Raw genomic sequence first — 7,854 nt, 5'->3', positions numbered from 1 at the left:
CCCTGTGTCCGGGTAAGGCTGAATACGAATTGTTGTGTCATCTCGTGTAAAGATGATCGGCAATTCGATACTGTTTTGGAGTGACTTGAGATTGAGCCAATAGATTTGATAGCTGCTTGGCTGTCACTGAAAATGTTTACATGTGAGCTTTCCGGTTTTAGTGATTTTACGTGTTTTAGGGCTTCCCTTATTGCTGCTACTTCAGCTTGGAAGACGCTGCAATGATCGGGGAGTCTGAACAAGATGCGTAGGCCTAGCTGTTCAGAGTAAACTCCTCCCCCTACTCCGTTCTGTAGTTTTGACCCGTCCATATAGAAGCATATAGCATTCTGGGGTCCAGGTGTTCGTGAGTTCCAATCGTCCCTCTCTGGGATGATTATGTTGAACGGTGTTTGTATGTACTCCGTTGGAGTGCTGTATTCTGTCCTGGAGGGGAGTATTTGAATGATTTTTAGGATACATAAGTGACCCGCTTCTTGTGTGTTCCACTGTTTGGTATCTCTAAGCCTGATTGCCGCTACTTTAGCCTGTTCCATGCCAGCTAGTTCTTAGCTTGGGAGGTTGAGTATGGCATTTAGGGCTTCGTTTGGGGTGGTGCGTAAAGCACTGCTGATGCAGAGTGCCGCGGCTCTTTGCATCTTTGCTAGCATTTTTATGTTGGATTTCTTTTTCAGAGCCGGTCACCATACCACGACCCCGTACAGTAGTATTCGTCTGACGATGGCCGTATATATCCAGTTTACTATATAGGGTATCATTCCCCATTTGAGCCCTATTGCTTTCTTACACGTGAAGAGTGCTATTGAAGCTTTTTTGTATCTGTCTGTGAGATTCAAGTTCCAGTTTAGTTTCCTGTCAAGTATTACGCCCAGGTACCTTGCGCTGCTACTGAAGGAAAGTCTTTGATTGTTGAGGATTCTACTTCCTAGTGAAGAGAACCAGCTCAGTCTTTGAGGGGTTAATTCCTAATCCGTTATTTTTGGTCCAGCTGAACAAAACACTGAGTTTTTCATGAGATCGCATAGCGTTTGGGGGTATTTGCCTGTGAAGATGATAGCAACGTTATCCTCATGGGAGCCTGCAGCCCCCCCTTCCATGTCGCGTAGTATCGAGTTGACTGCTATGTTCAATAGAAGTGGGGAGAGGACGCCTTCTTGCGGAGTGCCTCTGCTGACGTGCCTAGTGAGGGTTGACGCGCCTCCTGCAGGTGAGCAGTTGGTTTATGAGTCCCACCAAGTGGCGGTCCAACCCAAGGTCTGTCAGCGCTCCGGTAATCGCCGTTGGGATGACGTTGTAAAAAGCTCCTTCAATGTCCAGGAAAGCTACCAGTGCATATTCCTTTTGGGACATTGATTTTTCTATCTTAGAGACGAAAGAGTGTAGTGCTGTCTCTTTCGATTTTCCTTTCTTGTAGGCGTGTTGCGTGTCTGTGATGAGACTTGAATTAAGAGTTGATCTCAGATGCAGGCCGATGATTATTTCAAGGGTCTTTAGTAGGAAGGATGACAGACTAATTGGTCTAAAATCCTTGGGGGTCGTGTGTGATGGTTTCCCTGCTTTGGGGATGAAGACAATTCGGGACTCTAGCCACGATTGCGGTAGGTGTCCAAGAAGTAGGGACCTTTTAAAAATGTCAAGAAGCCAGTTTATGGCTATATTTTCCCCATTTTGGATTTGTGCGGGTATGATTTTGTCTGTACCTGCAGATTTGTATGGTTTAAAGCTGTGTATAGCCCAATGGAGGACCTTTGGAGGTATGCACAGTTCGATACTTGCCAGTGTGGCGTTTGTTTGTTAGGAGGTGAGAGCGTTTTGGCTGTTTTCTGGGAAATGAGTGTCTAGAAGTATCTCCAGAGATTCCTCACTCGTGCTGGTCTAGGAGCCATCTGCTCTTTTAAGGTAGCCTAGGGTTGTGGCCGATTTGGATAGGAATTTTCTAAGTCTGGCTGCTTTAGTTGTATTCTCAATTTCTGAGCAGAAGGAATACCACGAGGATTTGCTTTCCTGATGGCTTTTTTTGGAGTTTGCAAGGGCTCTCTTGTAGGGGGTCCACAGGGCCTCCACATTTCCTCAAATGGCCCTGTTAAAAAGGGTTCTGCAGTCTATTCGGAGGGGGTACAGTTCTGCTGACCACCAGGGAGGTTTTCTTTTTCTTTTGGGCTTGCTAGTGGGGCAGGCCCTTTTTAGTGCATAGTTGCATGTTTCTGTGAAAATTGAAACTAGTTCGTTTAGACTAGAAATTGTTTGGGGGTATGGAGGGGATTTTTTGGGATTTTTTCCCTTAAAATGTTTTTGTATTTTTGCCAGTCTGCTTTTCTTGGGTTTGTGAAAACTGCTGGTTTTGAGGGGTTGATTGTGAGGGTCGTTTCTATATACCTGTGGTCCGAGAAAGAGTGCTTATCTAGCACCCTTCAGTGAGTTACTGTCTCTAATAGTGCTTTAGAGACGAGAGCTAGGTCTATTACCTCTTTTCGGTTCATAATGATAAAGGTTATTACATATGCAGAGATTTGAACTAAAGTTAAAGTTAAAAAGAGTCTCACCGCGGTTGTTTGTGTCTATACTTTCCCATTGTGTATGGTGGGTGTTAGCATCACAGCTTATTAATAGGCCTATGTTTTGCTTTTCGCTGTCTTCTACCAGTCTCCTCATCCGGCGGTTCTTGCCTTTCGTAGGCCATGTACGATGACAGTACTCGGAACGGAGATGGCTGACTCTCCACGGTGGCTGCCGCGTTATCTGCATCGCTGTAATTATGGAGAAGAAAAATGCTAAGGTGCTTTTTGGCCAAAATGCAGGCCCTTACTTTACCTTCGCTGGGAGCTGTTAGAAGCTTATATTCCTTAGTCCCTAATCCTGAAACCTTTCCTCCCACTATCTAAGTTTCCTGGATCAGGACTATGTCGACACCATCTTCGGCCAGATGGAGTTGAAGAGCAGCGGAAGCTGCCTTACTGTGGTGAAGGTTTATTTGCAGAAGCCTCACGGACATATGCTGTGGGCATCTCCACCACGGTTCTATCGGCTCCCTCCTCGTCCGATGTGTCAAGGGGCGTCATTGGACCCATGTTCGCAAGGCTGCGGAGGATTGAAGCATCGGTCGAGTAGCCGTCCTCGGTTTCCGATGCCTCGATCTCGAAGGCAATGTCCTCGATCACTCCTCCACTGCCTTCCTGATCCTCCTTGGCGGAGTCTGATTTGTAGACCTTTATGGGCACTGAGCTAAACCCGAAGTTTAGGGAAGGGACTCCTTGCTTAGGATGAGGATGGCCTGGTTTGTTGGCCCCTCTATTTCGCCAGTCCGAGGTGGGAAGGTGCGGGTTGCAACGCTGCAGCAGATCCTTGCATGGGGTCGGCAAAATATGTCGGACCAGCTCAGCGCAACAAGTCCGGCGCCCTCATATACCTCCCCTAGCTCCTTTACTGCGACTTTGTAAAGTTCCGCAGAGCGTTCATCGTCACAGGCGATCACCTTGAAGCCGCCCACGTCTTTGCAGAGAGGAGAGGGGCCAAGTTCTTTGGCTAGAATTTCAAAGCATTTTGTGGCTAGGGCTGCTTCTACCCACTTCCACTTGTTTCGTGGAATCCTGCCATTTGGGTCGTTTTTATCGACCACGCCCAGGAGAATGAGGTTTTTCGCGATCTCTGCAAAGGATCGCCCTGGCTGTACGGGTTGCCGCTATGCCGAGGGGTCGGAGGGAACGTCCTGGGAGCGCTCCCTCTTAGGTGGAGGTCGCTTCTTGACCTCTGTGGGCTTGGGTGATTTGGGAGCTTCCTTGCCGAAGTTTGGCAAAACGTATCTAGCCCATTCCACCTCTTTAACCATTCAGCCGAAGGAGCCGTTTTCGATGTCTCCTGGCTGCGTAGGATTGGACCTGCAGATCGTTTCTCTGCGTAGGTGTGTTAGCCTTTACCGGTTGCCACTGAGTGCTTGCCGTCCTTGGCAGCGCCTAAAGGGGGCATCATGCCACAAGGCCTGGAGATGTTCCCATGGCGACGGCTTTGGGCGGCTTGCACTCAGTCGCCTCAGGTTTGAGGCGGAGTTCACCCGAACCCGATCCTGTGGTGTTGGCCAGGCAGCTCAATCGCCATTGAAATTTGTACGGCCAGACTCAGGTATTTTGGGAGATCCTGACTCCTTTTAATTTATTTTTAATGACTCCATGTGATGCCCACGAGTTGCGGAGAAAAGAAAGGGGTCCTCCCGGGCGGAGATCCGCGACGCCCGGGTAAGGCTTCTTAGAACAGGGGGTCGCCAGGTACCCTGAGCTCTCCGTTTGAGACTAAACTATTTTGTGACCCGGGCCCTCAGTCAGGCTGACTCTCGGCACGGGTCGAGTGACACCTTAGTCCTTGCCAGCATCCTTTGGCAGGGACATAACCTTGCCAGGGGACCTGTTTCCAGCCGCCCTCGCGTGGAAAGTATAGTCGCACTTCTGGGTGTATGGACAATTACGGCGCGTTCTTCTAGCAAGCTTAAAACTACACGTTATTCCCCTTGTCCATCACCCGACTGACAGCTTTGACTTACTGTAGCAGTCTGTAAACGAAAACAGTAGCCCACCAAAAATTAAAAGTGCGACCGCTATTATTGTATAAAACAACAATATGTTAAAACAGTACACTTAAGGCATAAGTCTCGACATACCGTAGCAGTCTGTGAACAAGAACAGAAACTAACTTATAAATAAAACTGGCGTTAACAGCGGAAAATCTGTCTCAATTACTTCGGCAAATACGCCAAGTACCACAATTCTCTGGAGACCCCTCAAATCTCAGCTCGTTCATCAAATGTATTGAATACCTGTTGAACGTATACCCTTCGAACGTCGTCTGACAGAACTGGCGGCATTACTAAGAAGATTGTATCGCACACCTTTTAAAAGAAACTTACGTCTATTCTGTGAACAATTAGAAGATTAGTCAACTGTAATTATAAATATGTTAGCATTAGAGAATGACCGAAATAATATAACGGTTTATACACAAGCAATGGCAACTACTACTTTAAAAAATAAAATTCAACGCTCTCTCCCCGATAGGTTGTTTATGACCTTAGCGAGGTATGACATTTCAACCGTTCAAAAATTAAGACAAACCGCCCAAAAAGAAGGTCTATACGAAGACCCAATTTCAAAAACATCCGATAGTCAACCAAGACTAAACTCAAATTCACCTAACACCTATAAACATATTACCAATAATCAAATCAAAAACACTCACCCCAACCAATGATTTATTCGCCCCTTTATTACATTAATATTCACGTGCTATCGAATTATCGATTGCTTGTATTTCGGCTTCTTCGTTTATATGTGCTGGTTGGCATTTTAAGTTCCCAGAGCAATTGTTTTTAAAGTTAGTTAACTTAACTAAGCAATGCCAGTGACAAGGAGATCTGGAAAGTAATGCTATATCCAATCTGAAGGCAGACGAGGCGTTAAATAGGCCTTCCTGGGCGACTGTGTTAGCGTGTTTGTGTCGCAGATGATATTCTTCGCCGGCGGCTGGCTGTTTTTCAACAAAGAACTCTTTAAGCACTATGAAATACGACACATATCCGTTCAGTTGATTTTTTCATCCACATGCGCCTTATCCATAACCATGTTCGAGTTGATCATATTCGAAATCATCGACGTTCTGGAGTCCAGTTCAAGGTACTTCCATTGGCGACTGGGTCTCACGTTACTACTTTTCATGACGACGGCTGTGATACCCATTTACATTTGCTACTCCGTGTTAGACAGCATTTCCTTCTTTTCCGATAGATGGGTCCGAATTCTGACCACATTCTGTTGGTTCGTCTTTCTCTACGGCCTTTGGCGGATTGGCGAGCCCTTTCCATTGCTGAGCGCCTCTAATGGAATCTTTACGATCGAACAGGGCGTTTCCCGGATAAGCGTGATTGGGGTCACTGTTATGGCCATACTTTGGGGCTTTGGCGCCGTCAATTATCCGTACACCAGTATGGCCTATTTTATCAAGCCAGTGTCTCGGAATGACATCATCTGCTTCGAAAGACGATTGGCTTTGACGGTAGACATGCTGACGGCCAAGAAGCGTAGGATTGCCCTGGCTGTCTGTACACAAACAACAAACTGCATCCTCCCAAACCCAGAATTTGGGATATGCTTACATCGGCAGTCCAACGCAAAACGAACAATGGCGAAGACATCAATCAATTAAAACAGGATGTGTATGGGTTGGAGGAGCTATTACGCTCTGTTTTCTCGGAACTCAGTTCATTGAAGAACATGGAAGAACGCCACAGATGGTCTCAAACATTGAAGGGAAAGTACTTCAATGTCCTGGGACATTTTTTTAGTCTTTATTGTATCTATAAGATATTTATGTGTTGCATCAACATCATCTTCGATAGAGTTGGTCGTAAGGACCCAGTCACACGTGGTCTAGGAATTGCTATACACTGGTGCGGTTTTGATATTGACTTTGCGTTTTGGAATCAGTATATATCATTTCTGCTCGTCGGCTGCATTGTGGTCACCTCGATCAGAGGCTTGTTGCTAACACTCACAAAGTTCTTCTACCGCATTTCATCAAGCAGGTCGAGCCACATTATAGTACTTATTTTGGGCCAGATCATGGGGATGTACTTCTGTTCCTCGGTGCTGCTGATGCGTATGAACATGCCAGCCGAGTATCGTGTGATCATCACAGAGGTTCTGGGAAATCTGCACTTTAACTTTTACCATCCTTGGTTTGACGTTATATTCCTGGTCAGCGCCTTGACCACCATCATTGTTCTTTATCTGTAGCGCAAGCCAGTTCGCGTGGACGATTCCGATCTGCACTGATTTAATCTTGAGCCCTTTAGATAGCCATTTTTTAGGCTAAGCAGAAACGATTTAGAATCAATTAGCCTTATTATAGCAAGCTTTAAGTTATATATATCCGTGTATATACCAGTGTGTATGTATGTATTTAATGCAGATTAAGCTATGTATAACGATGCACAAAAATCAAAGTTATATTTGTTTGTTTAGGTGAAGTAAAACAACGAAATGTTTATCTCTAAAACAAATCCCACACAGACAAATTCCTCCGACCAGACAACAGGAACTTAATCAGTACAGAAATTTATACAACGGATTCAGAACAGACTTACTTCATGACCGTCAAAACGACACCCGAAACTACTATCAGCCCCCCCAACAACCAAGAGTGCCGAATAAGCGTTTTAGAGAAAACAGCGAACAATCGCGTATCCACCCAAATGAAAATTTTCACCAGCACGAATTAGATTACGATAACGAAACTGAACACTACATCAATAACGACGAACAGTTCCACGAAGATCAATTACAGAACACTCAGACAGAAATGTTTACAGATCAGCAATATCAACAAGCTGAAAATTTTCCTATACCAGCCTGGGATCCCACCAATACATAGAGATCATGTTTAATAACCACAGATATAGATGCATAGTTGATATTGGCTCTTCAATAAACATGATGCGCTCAAGCATTGCCAACCTTCCAGTTAAAGATCAGCAAATAACTTTTTTTTTTTTTTTTTTTATTTATTAAGGCATACGGGGAAACTTGGAGCCCCTTTGTGTCCTTATTTTCTATTAATTCAGCCCATTTGGGCGCGCCTGCTAACTACAGTTAGCTTTTTCTATTTTACACATAACAATCACAGATAACATATAGGAATTAATATAAGCGTCAGCTTCTGCTGACCCTTGTCACAGGAGATCGGGATATGAGATCCCTCGGTTGTCTTCTATTCAGCCTTCTTAGTGGGCGAGATCTATTTAGAGCACTGGCCAGCCGATTTCTGTGGCGCTCCAACCTGTCATGGTATCTGCTCGAGTGCTGGTTTATCTCG

At 45.4% G+C, this 7,854-nt stretch overlaps 1 pseudogene; it reads left to right on the top strand.

The window, feature by feature from the left end:
- The first annotated feature begins 3,626 nt into the window (after positions 1 to 3,626).
- On the top strand, positions 3,627 to 6,989 carry LOC6540077 (annotated as a pseudogene).
- The last annotated feature ends 865 nt before the right edge of the window (positions 6,990 to 7,854 follow it).

Source organism: Drosophila yakuba, chromosome 2L (assembly GCF_016746365.2).
Source record: "Drosophila yakuba strain Tai18E2 chromosome 2L, Prin_Dyak_Tai18E2_2.1, whole genome shotgun sequence".
Taxonomy (NCBI): Eukaryota; Metazoa; Arthropoda; class Insecta; order Diptera; family Drosophilidae; genus Drosophila; species Drosophila yakuba.
The sequence above is the reverse complement of the archived record's forward strand: the minus strand, read 5'-3'. Positions and strand labels throughout refer to the sequence as shown.